Source organism: Cricetulus griseus, chromosome 2 (genome assembly GCF_003668045.3).
Source record: "Cricetulus griseus strain 17A/GY chromosome 2, alternate assembly CriGri-PICRH-1.0, whole genome shotgun sequence".
Classification (NCBI taxonomy): Eukaryota; Metazoa; Chordata; class Mammalia; order Rodentia; family Cricetidae; genus Cricetulus; species Cricetulus griseus.
In genome coordinates this window covers 339,706,616-339,725,743 of record NC_048595.1, presented here as the reverse complement: position 1 = coordinate 339,725,743, position 19,128 = coordinate 339,706,616, and positions in this window count along the sequence as shown.

Here is a 19,128-nt window from a genome sequence, read left to right as displayed (position 1 = left end):
ATGCATATAGAAAGCTAAAAGTCCAGTGGCCAAAGATAGATGGATTAATTTGAGACAAAAAAAAATGTGGGCAAAATACAAGGCAAACTAAGCCTGGGCATTCATAACTCAATACTTCGGTGCTGGGTATCGACTACCCCCAAAAAGAACCAAAGAGTAAAAAAACAGTCAACAACAATCATATATAATAGTGTATAGTTTTGGTTAGATTTATCTTTATTGTTGTTATGTTTTTACCAGATTTAGGCATTAGAGAAATACTGACTTTCCAGAACAAGTTTGGAAGTGATTCTTCCATTTTTTATGTAAATAATTAAAGAACTATTGGTTGTACTTCTTCAAAAATATGGTAGAATTCTGTTGTGAATCCACATGGGCCTGGACTTTTTCAGTTAAAAGGCTTTTTAATTACCATTTCAATCTTCTCCTTTGTTATAGGCCTGTTTTGGTGCTGGATCTCTTAATTTGACATTGGTATTTTGGATGAATCAAGAAATTCAAACATTTATCTTTGACTCTCCAACTTAATAAAGCTCTATTACAGAGATATAGTCCTGAAAACAGTTTGGTATTGACCCAAAAATAGACAGGTAGAACAATGAAACAGAGTTGGAAACACTGATATTAACCCACAGACCTAACACTTGATTTTTGACAAAGAAGCAAAATTTATACAATAGAATAAAGAAAAGCATTTTAAACAAATGGTGCTGGCATAACTGGATGCTTGAGTGTAGAAGACTGCAGATAGATCCATGTCTATCACCATGCACTAAACTTAAGTCCAAGTGGATCAAAGACCTCAAAATAAATCCAGCCACACTGAACCTATTAGAAGACAAAGTGGGAAATACCCTTGAATTAATTGGTACAGGAGACTGCTTCCTGAACATTACACCAGTAGCACAGACACTGAGATCAACAATTGATAAATGGGATCTCCTGAAACTGAGAAGCTTCTGTAAGGCTAAGGACACAGTCAGTAAGACAAAATGGCAGCCCACAGACTGGGAAAAGATATTCACCAGCTGATCTCCAATATATACAAAGAACTCAAGAAGCTAGTCTCCAAAACACCAAACAATCCAATTAAAAAATGGGGTACAGAACTAAATAGACAATTCTCAATAGCTGAATCTAAAATGGCTGAAAGGCACATAAGAAAGTGTTCAACATCCTTAGCCATCAGGGAAATGCAAATCAAAACAACTCTGAGATACCATCTGTTAGAATGGTTAAAATTAAAAACACCAATGATAGTTTATGGTGGAGAGGATGTGGAGAAATGGGAACACTCCTCCACTGCTGGAGGGATTGCCAACTTGTACAGCCACTTTGGAAATCAGTATGGCGACTCCTCAGGAAAATGGCAGTCAGTCTACCACAAGATCAAGCAATCCCACTCTTAGGCATGTACCCAAAAGAAGCACATACAACAAGGACATCTGTTCAATGATATTAATAGCAGCACTATTTGTAATAGCCAGAACCTGGAAGCAACCTAGATGCCCCTCAACTGAAGAATGGATAGAGAAAATCTGGTACATTTACACAATGGAGTACTACTCAGCAGAAAAAACAATGGAATCTTGAAATTTGCAGGCAAATGGATGGAGCTAAAAGAAACCATTCTAAGCAAGTTAACCCAATCGCAAAAAGACAAACGTGGTATGTACTATCTCATATGTGGATTTTAGACATAGAGTAAAGGATTACCAGCCTACAATCCACACTGCTAGTAAACAAGGAGGACCCTAAGAGACATACATTGTCTCTTGGAAAAGCAGAAAGGAACAAGATCTCTTGAGCAAATTGGGAGCAAGGGAAGAAGGGGCAGGGAGCTAGGAAAATGAGAAGGGGAGAAGAGGAGGAGTGAGGAGGACATGAGGGTGCAAAAAGGTTGAGTCAGGAGAAGAATAGAAGAAAACAAAAAGGAGATACCATAATAGAGGGAGACATTTATGTTTACAGAGAAATCAGGCACTAGGAAAAGTTCTGGATATCTACAAAGATGACACCAGCTAACAATCTAAGCAACAGAGGACAGGCTACCTTAAATGCCCTCCCCTGATAATGAGATTGATGGCTGTCTTATATGCCATTCTTTAGCCTTCATCCAGCAGCTGGTGGAAGTAGAAGCAGACACTCACAAGTAATCACTGAACTGAATTGGAATCCAGTTGCAGAGAAGAACGAGTGATGAGCAAAGGGGTCCAGACCAGGCTGATGAAACCCACAGAAACAGCTGACCTGAACAATGGGGAGCTCTGGGTCCACAGACTGATAGCAGGGATAGTAGCATGGGACTGATCCAGACCCCAGGAATGTGGGTTTCAGTGAGGAGACCTCGGAAATCTACGAGATCTCCTGTAGTAGTTCAGTACTTATCCCTAGCATAGGTGTAGACTTTGGGAGTCCAATACACATAAAGGGATACTCCCTGAGCCAAGACACTCGGGGTGTCCTATCCAAGACACTTTGGGCCCTATCCCAAAAGATATGATAAATCTGATGACCCTCAATGGAAGGCCTCACCCTCTCTGGGGAGCAGAAAGGGTATGTGATTGGTAGGGTGTTAGTTGGCCAGGGCAGAGAAGGCCGTTAGGGAGAGGGAACTGGGATTCACATGTAAACCAATCTTGTTTCTAATTCAAATAAAAAATAAAAAAATTACAGTATTTCCCAATAATACTCTGAATTCATCTGATGTCTGCTGTAACACTTTCATGTTCATTTCTGATTCTGTTCATTTGGGTCTTTCTTTCAAAGAACCAGCTCCTAGATTCACTGATACCTTTTATTTTGTGTGTACTGTTTCCTTGTTTCTATTTCACTGATTTCTGCCCTAATTTATATTATTTCTTGCTGTCAACTGGGTTTGAGTTTGTTTTCTTTTTCTTTTTTCCAAAATCTTGAGTGGCAGGTTTAAGTCATTTTGGGTACTCTTTGATTTTTCACTGTAGGCATTTAAGGCTATTAACTTTCCTCTTAAAACTGTTACCCTGTTGAGTTTTGCTGCTGTCTCAGAAGCCTGTTATTTTCTAATGACAGACAGAAAAGGGGTAGGTCTGCAAGAGAGAGAAGATAGGGAGAAACTAGGAGGAGTAGGAGAGGAAACTGCAATCAGAATGTACTATATAAGAAAATAATCTCTTTTCAATGAAAGGGGTGAAAGAAAGATTTGTGAACAGAAAAAAAAGCCTGTTATTACTAAGTCCTATAGGATTGTGTTGTGCTTTTTCATTTTCATTTAGTTCCAGGAGTATTCTCACATCTTTCTTCTTTCTTAATTATTTAATGTCCATGTTCTTATACACTTACTTTTTTTTTTTTTGGTTTTTCGAGACAGGGTTTCTCTGTGTAGCTTTGGAGCCTATCCTGGCACTCTCTCTGGAGACCAGGCTGGCCTCGAAGTCACAGAGATCTGCCTGCCTCTACCTCCCAAGTGCTGGGATTAAAGGCATGTGCCACCAACGCCCGGCACTTTAATTTTGTTTGTTGTCAATTTTAAGTTTTAGTGCTCACATGTAGGACTACTTAATTGCCTGATTATTTCAATTTTTATTTTGGTATTTGTTAAGATCTGTTTTCTTTCCCAGGATGTGGTCTATTTTAGACAAGCATCTGTGTGCGACCAAGTAGAACGTATATCCTTTGATGTTTGGACAGGTTATTCTATAGCTATCTGTTAGGTTCATTTACTATAAATAATCATTTAATTTTGAGGTTTCTCTATTTTCTGTCTAGATGTGCATCTCTGAGAGAAAATGGGATGTTGAAATCACCTTCTATTATTTAATTTATGTTGATCTATGTCTTTAATTCCATTATTTTTAAAAACAAAATTACTTGTACTAGAGTTTGGTGCAGATATGGTTAGTATTGTAATATTTTTCTTGATTAATTGATCCCTTTGTTAGAAAGAAATGTTCTTTCTCTTTTCAGATTAGTTTTACCTTGAAGCTTATTTTGTAGATAATAGGACAGGAACACTTGCTTGCTTCCTGATCCTATTTGCTTGGAATAGTCTTTTTCATTCTTTTACTTTAGGGCTATTCCTATAGTTTCTTGTGGACAATAGATAGATGGGTTTTGTGTGTGTTTACTCTCTCACTCTCTCTCTCTCTCTCTCTCTCTATCTGTGTGTGTGTATTTCTTTCTTTCTTTCTTTCTTTCTTTCTTTCTTTCTTTCTTTCTTTCTTTCTTACTTTTTTGTTTGTTTATTGAGACAGAAATTCCCTGTGTAGCCCTGGCTGTCCTGGAACTCATTTTGTAGATCAGGCTGGCCTCAAACTCACAGAGATCTGACTGCTTCTGCCTCACACGTGCTGGGATTAAAGGCATGCACCATCATTCAGTTAGTCTGCATCTTTTGGTTGAAAAGTTTAGGCCACTGGTATGTAGAATTATCACTGAAAGTTGCGTGTAAATTAAAGTCTTTTATTTTTCCGTTTTTGATCTTAGTTGTGCTTCGTATTTTATTCAATTGTAGCTTCATTTACTGTATTACAGTCCCTTGGCTACTCCCTTATTCCTATCTTTATTTCAAAGTGTTCTTTCCAGTATTTTGCTTACCATTTTTGTGGTTGGATATGAACTTTTAAAGGTTGTTTATATCATGAAAAATTCTTTCTTCTTCAACTTTGGCAGATATCTTTACTTGGTAAAGTATTCTAGATTGGTAATCACTGGCTTTTCAAACTTGCTCCAGGCTCCACTGGTTTCTACCGTCTTCATTGAGAAATCAGGTATTACTTTGATGGATTTTCCTTCAGATGTGACTTGTACACACATTGCAGCTTTTTCCATATTTAGTGTCTTAACTATGATATGCCATCATGTGTTTCTTTTCTGGTCTTGTCTAGTTGTTTTGTGTGTGTGTGTGTGTGTGTGTGTGTGTGTGTGTGTGTGTGTGTGTGTGTGTGTGTGCACTTCTTGTTTCTGGATACTTGTATGCTTTTTCCTAGTTTGAGTAAGTTTTCTTCTAAGATCTTGTATAAAGTGCTGGTCTATGGCATTCACCTGGGATTCTCTTTTCTCATCTATGCCTACAATTCACACATTTGGTCTTTTGCTGGAATTCCACATTCCTGTGTGCTCCTTCAAAAATGGTTCATATTCTTTACTTCCCCTAGATTCTCTGCTTTACCTTTGGGCCTTTCTATTCTGTATTCCTTATTGATTCTTTGTACTTGTAAAGTTTTCTAAATAGAATGGTGAGGTTTTCAGTTTCTCTTCATTTCAGCTTATGTTCTCTTCATTGTTTCTCTCTTTATTGAGACTGGTCCAAAATCCTGAATTATCTTCATCATCTCATTCAGCTGTGTGTTTGCATTTTCTTGAACATCACTTAATCATTCATTCTTATCCTCTTGGAGTTTAACGGTGCTTGTCCATAACTTCTTTAAAGTCTCTGAATTCGTTGATAAAAAATTTTCTTTTAAACTCTGTGTTCTGGGGTTTATCTTAGTAGTTTTCCATAGAGAACACTTCTATGGGACTGGCATGTTTGATGAAATTATGCCATTTTGGACATTCATATTGTTTTTGTTTTTGTGATTTGACCTGGGCATGTGTGCTTCTTCCTTTGATTGTGCATCTGATGGGACACTCTGTCTTTCCTTAGATTCAAGCATTACAGGAGCTGTGTGGCATGCGCTAGGCAGGGTAAGGCTGCTGGATAAGATGTTTAACTGGATCAGGAAATGAAGGTTTCCAAATTAGGAGTCTGGAAATAACCTGTGGGTGCATCATAGATGGTAGTCAGGGGAAGGAAGGAAGGATGGGAGAAGAAAACAGTGTTTCACCAGTCAAAGATGGCCCTTGTACAAAGCAGGTTCCAATGCCATTAACCTGGCCCTAGGTTTGTGAATATGAGATGGCTCAGGTGGAGGAGTGATGGAGGGAAATTACCAGGCAATTGTGGCTCACAAAGGAGACAGCTTCCAGGTGAGGAAGTAGGCTAATGGTTTGTAGAGGTAGGGGGCGAGGGAAGAAATATATATATACAATGTGGGGAAAACTACATTGTTCTTCTGTAATAGTTATAATAACTTTATTGTAAGCATCTCTTCCTTCCCTATCCATTTCCTTCCTTGATTTTTTTTGTTCCTTTTCTCCTCTTTTCCAAATTTTCTACCTCTCTCTTGCCATATTGCTATTCTTTTTCATTCAATCCAAGAAGATGCTGAATGCATTTTGTTGTATCTTCTTCCTTTTTATTTTGCCTATATTTTAAAAGATACTTAAATCATATGGCCTGCGATTTCATATTTTAATGGAGAATGATAGAGAAACAGCCCAAATTGTTGCAAAACAGAATCAAAAGTATTCACTTAGAATTTTCCCAAAAGAATTTGGCAAGAGGAAAGATGAAGAGGCAGATATTCTGAAGAACTAGACAAGGTTATTCTGCCAATGGAAATTGCAACAGAGTTATTCTGGAGAAACAAAACATATTAATCAAGGGCTAATTGAAATAACTAGTTTAACTTACTGCTTAAAATTGAGGAATCCATAATCATATGGTTCTCAAATACAGAAGTATCATAACTAAATTGGAACATTCCCATAAACCGTATCTGATTATAAAAGATTCTTGGATGGAGACTGCAGCTGAATTGGAAATTCTTTCCAAGCTGGAGACATTCATAGTGTTGGAAGTTGCTATATAGGCTGCCAGGTCAGAATTACAACCCACAATACTGTTGTCAAAATGCCAGGCAACATGTATTTGTTGATGTAATAGTGGTTCAACAGTTGTGGGTAAAGCCAACTATTAAATGGTTGTATTTATGACTCATTTTGCAAGAGGTAACCCTTGACTTGTCTTACAAGCCTAGGCATAAACCCTATGACTTAGGGAACATTGGAGAAGGAAGGGTGGAAAGTTTCTGCAGTAGCTACACAAAGAAATTAGTTTGATGTGTTCTGAGACTATGGGTACAGAGATACAAATGAGATATTATGCTCATTCAACAAAATAGTCATAATAGGTCCCTTAGGACTTAAGAGACCCCAACCATGTTTTATTTTGGGGCCATTTTTATATTACCAGGCATGTGTTTCTTCCTGTTGACCCAGCCCATATTCTTATATATTCAATAAATACTCCTTACTATATGAAATATATTTGCTAATATAACAGAAAATATGCACACACCCCAACCCTCCACTGAGCTTACTTTGTTGTAGAGATATAAAGTAGAGATACAATGTAGAGTGCAGGATGAAATAAACTACAAATGTATATTCTATTACAAAGATTAGTCAGGGGATGTATATCATTTGGAGGTGGATAAAAAGAAATCTATTGCCAGGCGTTGGTGGTGCACACTTTTAATCCCAGCACTCAGGAAGCAGAGGCAGGCAGATCTCTGTGAGTTAGAGGCCAGCCTGGTCTCCAGAACAAGTTCCAGGATAGGCTCCAAAGCTGCACAGAGAAACCCTGTCTTGAAAAACCAAAAAAAGGAAATCTATCAAATAAATTTGGGGTCTAGTATACGTGGAAAAGATTGAGAGGTGTGGCATTTAGAAAAACAATTAATATAAATATTAAATAGGTAACAACTGTAGTTTTGTTTCACCAGCTGGGAGGGATATCATTAAGATGCTATACCTAATTTAGTGGAGAAGTAAATACATACGAATGAATTTGGAAATGTTAAAATAATTTTCAAACATGATAGCTGCAAAATTGGTCAGTATCTATGGAATCTTTGCCAAAAGTTAGTTTACTATAGTTTCATGGGCTTTTATCCAGGTCCTCAATTTTATACCATTGACCTATAAGTCTGTTTTTTGTTGTTGTTATTTTTTATTTTGGGGTTTTTTGTGTGCCAGTTCTATGATGCTTTCATTACTAAAGCTATGTAGTATAACTTGATATCAAGTATGGTGATACATTCTGAACTATGCTTTTTGCATTTATTTGTCTTTACTGGGTTTTGGTATCAGGGTAGTAATAGTTTTATAAAGCATTTGGAAGCCTGCCTTTCTTTTTCTACTTCCTGGAATAGTTTGAGTAGTGTTGGTGTTATTTCTTCTTTGGAATTTTCCACCTAAAATTGATACAGTCTCTCAACATGGGAACTGATTCCCTCCAACTGCTAGAAGAAAAAACAGAGTATGATTGAATTTACAAACACAGGTGAGGAATTTCTGAGTAAGACTCCACTAGCACAGACAATAAGACCAACAAATGGTATCTCAAAAACTAAAAAGCTTCTATACAGCAAAGAAAATTATGAACCAAGTGAGCCCACAGAATGGGAGAAAATCTTTGCCAGCTATTCATTCAATAGATGATTAAAGTCCAATATATACAAGGGGATCAAAAAAAGAAACCTAAACATCATGAAAACAAATAACTTAATTAAAAATGGGCTATTGGGATAAACAGAAAATTCTCAGAAGAAGAAATGCAAATGGCTAGGAAACACTCTTAGATAGACTCAATATCTTTATCCACCAGAAAAATACAAATAAACACTAATTTTAGAGTCTATCTCACCACAGTCAGAAGAGACAGCATTGGGAATACAAATAACAAATGCTGCCTTAGATGTGGGAAAGGAGACTCATAGACTGCAGATGGACATGCAAACTAGTACAATGAGTTTGAAAATCATCCTGGAAGTTTCTCAAAAGCCATATGACAGTCTTACCATTCCTGGGAAAATACCAAGTGCATTTCTCATCCCACGGCAGAGGTATCTGCAAAACCACGCTCAATTCTGCTTTACTCACAATAGCCAGGAAATGGAGTCAACATCTGTCTGTATACAGATGAATGGTTAAATGTGGCACATGTACACAATGAAACATTACTCAGCTGCAAGGAAAATGAAATTATGAAATTCAAAGATGAATGAGTGGAACTGGAAAAGAAATTATACTGAATGGGATAACTTGAACCAAGAAAGATAAACACCTTATGTTCTCTCATATGTAGATCTTTTCTTCAAATATTTTGTTTTGTGTAGTAGACTTGGAGCATAAACATAAGGCAGGAAACCAATAAGAGACCTCCTGTAAAGGATGTGTTATGGAGCAAGGGATAATAGATTTTAGGTAATATGATATCAGTGAGGCTGCAGACTAAGGCTGGCAAGTCTTTATCAGACAGGGTCGAAGAGTTCAGGGGAAATAAGGAATAAAAACTGATAACCCAAAGGATGAGGGTACAAAAGATATATGGAAGCATATCTTACAATCCAACTTAAAAAAATAAGTAGATGGGGAGTAGAACACATGTGAAAAAGGAGAATGGAGAATAGAGTTTGAGCATGGTCACAGGTACATAGAGGTAGATGGGTAGGATAAAGATCAAGGAGAGGAGGTGCTCCTTTTCTATCATGGTTCAGGCCAGGTCTCAGAGGCATCTGGGACTTCTCAGAGTGCCAAATCTGGTTATTGGCTCCTCATGTGAGTATCCCTTCTTAATAAATTACCAGTTAGTACTGGGATTAAAAGCATGTGCCTCTGCCGCATGGCAGGTTTTCATAATTTTTAAGAGTTATAAAATACCATCAGAGAAGGAGCCAATATAGGTTTAAAGAGAAACCAGGCACTAGGGAAATATACAGATTTCTACAAGAATGACAACAACTAGCGATCTAAGCAATAGTGGAGAGGCTACCTTAAATGCCCTCCCATGATTATAAGATTGACGACTAATTTATATGCTACCCTAGAGCCTTCATCCAGCAGTAGATGAAAGTAGAAACAGATATCCACAGCTAAACACTGAACTGAACAGGAATCCAATTGCAGAGAAGGAGGGATGAGCAAAGGGGTCAAGACCAGGCTGGTGAAACCCACAGAAACAGCTGACCTGAACAAGGAGAACTCTTGGCTCCCAGACTGATCACTGGAAAACCAGCATTGAACTGATCCAGACCCTGTAAATGTGGGTGTCAGGGAAGAGGCCTCGGGAATCTATGGGGCCTCTTGTAGTAGATCAGTACTTATCCCTAGCATAGGAATGGACTTTGGGAGACCATTTCACACAGAGGGATACTCCCTCAGCCTAGACACACAGGAGAGGGCCTAGGCCCTATCCCAAAGATATGACAGACTCTGAAGACCCCTCCCCATGGAAAGCCTCACTTTCCCTGGGGAGCAGAAATGGTATGAGATAGGTAGGGTGTTAGTGGTGGGCAGGGTTGGAGGGGAGGCAGAAGGAACTGGGATTGACATGTAAAAGAATCTCGTTTCTAATTTAAATTTTAAAAATGGAGAAAAAATATCTTAAGGATTATGAGAACTATGTTCTGAGCAGGACATCCAACAATTTTTTCCTCAGTTACACAGCTTTCTCCTTCTTGTTGCAGGCAGAGTTTGAAGTAGGATAATGACAGTGGTTATAGATACCAGTACTAAGTAATAACTCTGAACTAATTACACTACTGAGGAAGTAGCATCAGAAGGTCATTGGAGGGATGAGAGGGGAGGGAGATGCAATTATATTTTAATTAAAATTCAAAAAAATAAATGGTGACGGGCAGTATCACTTACACTAACAAAGCACATGTCAAAGAGAGGAATTGAGGTCACCCCATCATTTACTAGTTAATTTGTTTTTCTGTGGATTGCTACATCTTCTGCTTGACACCAGATTTGTAGATTGGGATATAGGATAACAGCTAGGGGACAGGGTGATGTATAGATATGAGAAATGCAGAGGAAATACACAAATATTCACAGATGTAAGATGACTTTGCCTGGCAAGATGGATCAGTACACAAAGGAACTAGTCACAGAGCCTGACAACCTGAGTTTAATGCCCAGGGCCTGTGTGGTGGAAGGCAAGGACCACCTCCTGAAAGATGTCCTCTGACCTCAGTGTGCATGCCACCCATCACAGGCTTGTGCACAAACACAGAAAAATAAACACTGTAAAGAGTAATAGAAAGGATATTTCAATTGGCAAATTATAACTGAAACCATTAACATTTTGACATGATTTGTTTATTATTTGTAATTCATATAGCATTAATATTTTGACTGGAAGTATTTCTTTGTACGTCTATTTCACACAGCTTTTAAATCGTATGAATGGCAACCCTCTCTGTTGCATATTCTAATTACTCCCCTTAAGGCTCTAGCTCAGGAGTCTAGTAACATGGTGAGATTAGACTTTTCAACCCACAGCTACAGCCACATCTCCATTTTATGTGTAAGCTTTGATGGGCTCTGGAAATCTCTTTGTAATGTGTGTATGTGCCACTGAATGTAAGGGTTGGGTCAGAAAGAGATGACTGTTTATGAAGGGAAGGATACAAGTTGACGAAAGAAACCGACAGCCTAGAAAGAAGCTCATAATGGGGTGTTATAGGAACATCATGAGGGTGAATCTGAAAACAGGGACAGGGAAGGCAACTTTGTCTCTCCTAAAATGTATTATGCTTGATACTGCCTAATTGCAGGCCTCCTTAATCCTTCACATTTTACAATAAAAACTATGGTAATGATATATCATGTGCTTCATGGAGACAAAGAAAATAACCACAACCATAAGTATCATAAGTATTGTTGATAGCAATAATCTCTGATGGGAAAGCTGTTGTCAACATGATTTAAATGTTATATTTGATGCTTTTCAAAAATCCCTACATGAGGCTGACTATAGGGGAAGATATAAAAATATCATCGCGGATAAAATGTCATAAAAATAATAAACAAAACAAAATAAAAAGTAACTTTAAGAATTTCCCTACTCTGAAGCTGGGCTTTGGTGGCACATGCCTTTAATCGCAGCACTTGGCAGGCAGAGGCAGGCGGATCTCTGTGAGTTCGAGGCCAGCCTGGTCTCCAGAGTGAGTGCCAGGATAGGCTCCAAAGCTACACAGAGAAACCCTGTCTCGAAAAAACAACAACAAAAAGAATTTGCCTACTCTGTTCATTTCTATGTCTTTCCTAAACTGCACAACAGAAAAGTCAACACATATACCAAAGCCCAAAGAGGCATATCTATGAAATAATGGCTCGTCTATGGAGTAACGCCAGTGTAAAATCAATTACAGCTTGTTTCTTAACATCAGGAAGACAAGCAGACACAGGAGACCTAGTGTTGCTGTCTTTTAAAACTTATTTTGATGTTTTGATGTTTTCTGTCATTCACAGAGGTTGCTTTAAATAAAAATTTAATTTAAGGGGTAAATGATTTGTTAAGAAGTGTTTGAGTGGGATATGAGGTGCAAAATTTAAGTGCTTGACATATATATATATATATATATATATATATATATATATATATGCATGAAAAGTTATAAAATAGTTTTGAACACTAAATATGTTAATAAAAACTTGTTAGTAGATGTGACCAAGACAGCCATGAAGAAGCTGCATACATATTATTCTGAGTGATTTTGACGAGGGGGGCGACGACACTACAGTTCACCAGCATCTAATTAGAGCAGGATGCAGCCTGTCCTGTTCTGAAATATGTTTCTCTTTCCCCAATTTTTTTAAGTAAATCTAAATTTAATCTAGACTTTCAAATATCAGGAAAATGTCCTATTCAACTGTTCCACAAAAGATTGTGACAATATGAAACCAGAATCCACATGGGGGGCGGGGGCAAGTCATCTGCTGCTTTTGTTTTGAAGTTGTCTAGAGATGTTCACAGAAAACCCTATCATCCACTGAGTAGATGACTGGATGGGGCAAACAGCCATGGTAAACTGTCATTCTGACTTTCGGACAAATTCTCAAGCACTGGCATGCTCTTCTTTCTCTGTTCTGCTGTTCTTTCGTATTCAATGTGGATCTTAGTATCTTCATTCTGGGACATTGTTATGTGAAATGTGTTTTAAATTCTATAGTTTTTATTGATGTGAAGGATCAATAATATAATATTCTAAGTTGTTCATTTCCAATCCACCTTTCTGAATGGCATGAGCTTGCTGTGTTGTTTGGTGTTCGTCTGCCTTGCCAAACAAGCACTCACAGGCTCCCAGCTGATCTAAGATTTCCATCAAACTTTTCATCTAGAGAGAGCCGACTCCTAGATAGGAGGAAAATGGGATATGTCCAACTAATGACAAGCTTTATACTTGAGTTGTTTTTTAATACACAAAGTAGAAGCATGTCTTATTTAAGCTAAAATGCAAATACAATTTGTACATTCTTTTTTTCAATATTTATGATTTTTATTTAAATTAGAAACAAGCTTTTTTTTACATGTCAGTCTCAGTTCCCTCTCCCTACCCTCCTCTCCTGACCCCCACTGACCCCCCTGCCCCAGCCCCTTTCTGTTCCCCAGGAAGGGTGAGGCCTTCCTTGGGTATCTTCAAAGTCTGTCATCATTTGGAGTGGGGCCTAGATCCTGTCCAGTGTTTCTAGACTGTGAGAGTATCCCTCTATGAGGAGAGAGCTCCCAAAGTTAATTTTTTTCAGTTTCTCAAGGCAAATATTAGGTTTTACTTCTGTATTGTTTTATTCTTTGTGCATTTATATTTAATTTAGATACAGAAATAATTTCAAATAATATTTGAAGATGTATGTAATAAAATTGAAAAGTAAAACATTTGCCTAATATACAAACATGAAAACAAAGAATAAGGGTACAAAATAGTATAATCAACTTGGATTTACTCTGCTACTACCATGCCATTCTTACATTTTTCTTTTTTTCTTTCTCTTGGTGTTTTATTTAAATTAGAAACAAGATATTATGTCAATCCCAGTTCCCTCTGCCTCCACTCCTCCCCTGCCACACAACTAACACCCTACCTATCCCATACATTTTCTGCTTCCTAGGGAGGTGAGGCCTTCCACAGGGGGTCTTTAGAGTCTGTCATGTCCTTTGGGATAGGGCCTAGGCCCACCCCCTTGTGTCTAGGCACAGGGAGTATCCCTCTATGTGTAATGGACAACCAAAGTCCATTCCAATGCTAGGGATAAGTACTACAAAAGGCCCCATAGATTTCCAAGGTCTCCTCACTGACATCCACACTCATGGGTTCTGGATCAGTTCCATGCTGGTTTCCCAGCTATCAGTCTGGGAATCAATAGTTCCCAATTGTTTAGGTCAGCTGTTTCTTTGGGTTTTACCAGCCTAGTCTTGACCCCTTTGCTCATCACTCCTCCTTCTCTGCAATTGGATTCTTGTTCAGTTCAGTGTTTAGCTGTGGGTGTCTGCTTCCACTTCTACCAGCTGCTGGGTGAAGATTCTGGGTTGGCATATAACTCAGTCATCAAATTCGTTATCAGGGGAGGGCATTTAAGGTAACTTCACTGTTGCTTAGATTGTTAATTGCTGTTGTCATTGTAGATTTCCAGACATTTCCCTAGTGCCTGATTTCTCTTTAAACCTATAACGGCTCCCTCTATTATGGTATCTCCTTTCTTGCTTTCCTCTATTCTCCCCCAACTCAAACTTCCTGCTCCCTCATGCCCTCCTCACCCCTCCTCTTCAACACTTCCCATTCTCCTAACTCCTTCTGCTCTCCACTCATGCTCCCAATTTACTCAGGAGATCTTCTCCCTTTCCCCTTCTCCAGGAGAACCTGTATGTCTCTTAGAGTCCTCCTTGTTTCCCAGCTTCTCTGGCGGTGTGGATTGTGGGCTGGTAATCCTTTGCTTTATGTCTAAAATCCATATATGAGTGAGTACATACCCTGTTTGTCTTTTTGTGACTGGGTTACCTCGCTCCCAGTGGTTTCTTATAGATCCATCCATTTGCCTGCAAATTTCAAGATTCGGTTACTTTTTTTTTTCCCGCTGAGTAGCACTCCATTGTGTAAATGTACCACATTTTCTCTATACATTCTTTAGTTAAGGGACATCTAGGTTGCTTCCAGGTTCTGGCTATTACAAATAATACTTGTATGAGCACAGTTGAACAGATATCCCTGTTGTATGAATGTGCTTCTTTTGGATATATGCCTAAGAGAGGAATTGCTGGTTATTGTGGTAGACTGATTCCCATTTTCCTGAGGAATGGCCATACCGATTTCCAAAATGGCTGTACAAGTTGGCACTCCCACCAGAAGTGGAGGAGTGTTCCCATTTCTCCACATCCTCTCCAGAATAAGTTATCATTGGTGTTTTTTTTTTTTTTTTTATTTTAGCCATTCTGACTGGAGTAAGTTGATATCTCAGAGTTGTTTTGATTTGCATTTTCCTGATGGCTAAGGATGTTGAACACTTTCTTATGTGTCTTTCAGACATTTTTAGAATCCTCTACTGAGAATTGTCTATCTAGTTTTGTACCCCACATTTTAGTTGGATTATTTGGTGTTTTGGAGACTAGCTTCTTGAGTTCTTTGTAAATATTGGGGATCAGCCCTCTGAAAGATGTGGAGTTAGTGAATATCTTTTCCCATTCTGTGGGCTGCCATTTTGTCTTGCTGACTGTGTCCTTTGCTTTACAGAAGCTTCTCAGTTTCAGGAGGTTCCATTTACTAATTGTCGATCTCAGTGTCTGTGCTACTCGTATTATGTTCACGAAGTGGTCTCCTGTACCAATTCTTTCAAGAGTATTTCCCACTTTGTCTTCTAATAGGTTCAGTGAGGCTGGATTTATGTTGAGGTCTTTGATCCATTTGGACTTAAATTTTGGGCATGGCAATAGACATGGATCTATCTGCAATCTTCTACATGCCAGCATCCAGTTATGCCAGCACCATTTGTTGAAGATACTTTTTTATTCCATTGTATAACTTTAGCTTCTTTGTCAAAAATCAGGTTGTTTGTACGTGTGTGGGTTAATATCAGGGTTTTCAACTCTATTCCATTGGTCTACCTGTCTATTTTTGTTACAATACCAAGCTGTTTTCAGGACTATAGTTCTATAATAGAGCTTGAAGTCAGGGATGGTGATGCCCCTGGAAGTTCCTTTATTGTATAAGGTTGTTTTGACTACCCTGGGACTGTTGTTTTTCCATATAAAGTTGAGAATTATTCTTTCAATGTCTGTGAAGAATTGTGCTGAGATTTTGTTGGAGATTGTAGATTGCTTTTAGCAAGATTGCTGTTTTTTACTATGTTGATCCTACCTATCCAAGAACACAGAAGATCCTTTCATTTACTGGGGTCTTCTTTATTTTCTTTCTTTAAAGACTCAAAATTCTTATGATACAGGTCTTTCACTTTTTTGGTTAGCATTAACCCAAGATATTTTATGTTGTTTGTGGCAATTGTAAAGGGTGATGTTTCTCTGATTTCTTTCTCCATGAATGTATCATCTGTACATATTAGGGCTACTGATTTTTTTTTAGTTAATCTTGTATCCTGCCACTTTTCTGAAGGTATTTATCAGCTGTAGGAGTTCCCTAGTAGAGTTTTTCGGGTCACGTATGTCGACTATCATACCATCTGCAATTAGTGACAGTTTGACTTCTTCCTTTCCAATTTGTATCCCCTTGAACTCCTTTTGTTGTCTTATTGCTCTACCTAGAACTTCAAGGATAATGTTAAAGAGGTATGGAGAGAGTGGACAGTCTTGTCCCCCAATTTTAGAGGAATTGCATTGAGTTTCTCTCCATTTAATTTGATGTTGGCTGTTGGCTTGCTGTATATTGTTTTTATTATGTTGAGGAATGTTCCTTTTATCCCTGATTTCTCCAAGACCTTTATCATGAAGGAGTATTGGATTTTGTCAAAGGCTTTTTCAGCTTCTAGTGAGATGATCATGTGGGTTTTTTTCCTCAGTATGTTTGTATGGTAGATTACACTGATGGATTTTCATGTGTTGAACTATCCTTGTATTCCTGGGATGAAGCCTACTTGATCATGGTGGATGATTTCTCTGGTGTGTTCTTGAATTCAATTTGCCAGTATTTTATTGAGCATTTTCGCATCAATATTCATGAGGCATATTGGTCTGTAGTTCTCTTTCTTAATTGTGTCATTGTGTGGCTTGGTTGCCAAGGTTATTGATGCCACATAAAAAGAGTTTGTCAATGACCCTTCTGCTTCTATTTGTGGAACACTTTGAGGAGAATTGGTATTAGCCATTCCTTGAATAGAAATTCTGCACTGAAGCCATCTGGCCCTGGGCTTTTTTTGGTTGGGAGATTTTTGATGACTATTTCTATTTCATTAGAGGTTATAGGTCTATTTAAATTGCTTATCTGTTCTTGATTTTATTTTGATTAATTAAATCTATCCAGAAAATTGTCAATTTCCTTTAGATTTTCAAATTTTGAGGAATATAGGTTTTCAAAGTATGACCTGATGATTCTCTGGATTTTCTCAGTGTCTGATGTTATGTCCCCCTTCTTATTTCTGATTTTATTAATTCACATGTTCACTTTGCAGTTTGGAAGTGTTGATAAAGGTTTGTCTATCTTGTTGATTTTCTCAAAGAACCAACTCTTATTTATCTTAATTCTTTGTATTGTTTCCTAGTTTCTATGTTATTGATTTCAGCCCGAAATTTGATTATTTCTTGGCATGTACTCCTCGGGGGTGCATTGGATTCTTTGTGTTCTAGAGCTTTCCGTTGTTTTGTCAATTCTCTGGTGTGACTATTTTCCAGTTTCTTCATGTGGCCACTTAGTGCTATGAAATTTCCTATTAGCACTGTTTTCAAAGTGTCTCATACTTTTGGTTATGTTGTGTCCTCATTCTCATTGAATTCTAGGAAATTTTAATTTCTTTTTTATTTCCTCCTTGACCCAGGGATGGTACAATTGGGCATTATTCAATTTCCATGAGTTTGTAGGTTTTTTGCAATGTGTGTTGTTGTTGAATTCTAACTTTAAAACATGGTGGTCTGATAAGATACAAGCAGTTATTTTAAATTTTTTTGTACCTATTGAGATTTGCTATGTTGCCAAGTACATGGTTGATTTTAGAGAACGTTCCATGTGGTGCTGAAAAGAAGGTATATTCTTTTATGTTTGTATAGGATGTCCTATAAATGCCTTTTAAACCCAGTTGGGTCATAACTTCTATTAGTTCCTTTGTTTCTTTGTTAAGTTTTGTCTGGTGTTTCTGCTAGTGGTGACAGTGGGGTGTTGAAGTCTCCCACTATAAGTGTGTGAGGTTTTAGGTGTGATTTGAATTTTAGCAGTGTTTCATTTACGAAAATGGATGCCTCTTTATTTGGGGCATAGGTGTTCAGAATTAAGACTTCATCTTGATGGATTTCCCCTGTGATGAGTAGGAAGTGACCTCCTTCATCTCTTTTGATTGATTTTAGTTTAAGTCTATTTTGTTAGATATTAAGATTGGTACCCTCACTTGTTTCTTGGGTCCATTTGATTGGAAAATATTTTCCCAACCCTTTACTCTGAGGTATCGTCTGTCTTTGAATTTGAGGTGTGTTTCTTGTATGCAGCAGAAGGATGGTTTCTGTCTTCTTATCTATTCTGCTAACCTGTGTCTTTTTATAGGTGAGTTAAGACCATTAATATTGAGGGATATTCATGACCATTAATTGCTCATTCTTGCTTATTTTGGATTTGGTGGTGATGGTGGAATTGTGTGTGGATTTCCACCCCATTTTTCTTTTGGTTGTATTTTGGGCTGGCATCTGTGGTATCTTAGTGTAGGTAGAATATCTATCCAGGACCTTCTGGCTTTCAGAGTTTCCATGGAAAAGTCAGGTGTAATTCTGCTAGGTTTACCTTTATATGTTTCTTGACATTTTTTCTTTGCTTCTCTTAATATTCTTTCTTTATTCTGTATGTATGGGGTTTTGGTTATTATGTGGCAAGGAGAACTTTTTGTGGTACCCAATATTTGGTGTTCTGTAGGCTTCTTTTTTATTTATTAGTTCAAGTTAGGGAACAAGCTTATTTCACATGTAAGTCCCATTTCCCTCTCCGTCCCCTCACCCCATCCCTCCTCCCCCACCCCCAACCTACATCCCACACCATCCACCCACCACTCCACAGGCAGGGTAGGGCCCTCAACAGGGACTCTGCTGTGTCCACTAAATCTTCCTTTGCTGGGTCTGGCCCTTCCCCATGTGTCCAGGCCAGAGTGTATCTCTTCATGTGGGATGGGATTTCAAAGTCCCTTTTTGCACCAGGGAAAAATACTAATCCACTACCAGAGGCTCCCTGGAGTGCAGAGGCCTCCTTATTGACATCCATGTTCAGGGGTCTGGACCAGTCTTGTACTAGCCACCCAGACAGCATCTGGGGTCCATATGCTCTCCCTTGTTCAGGC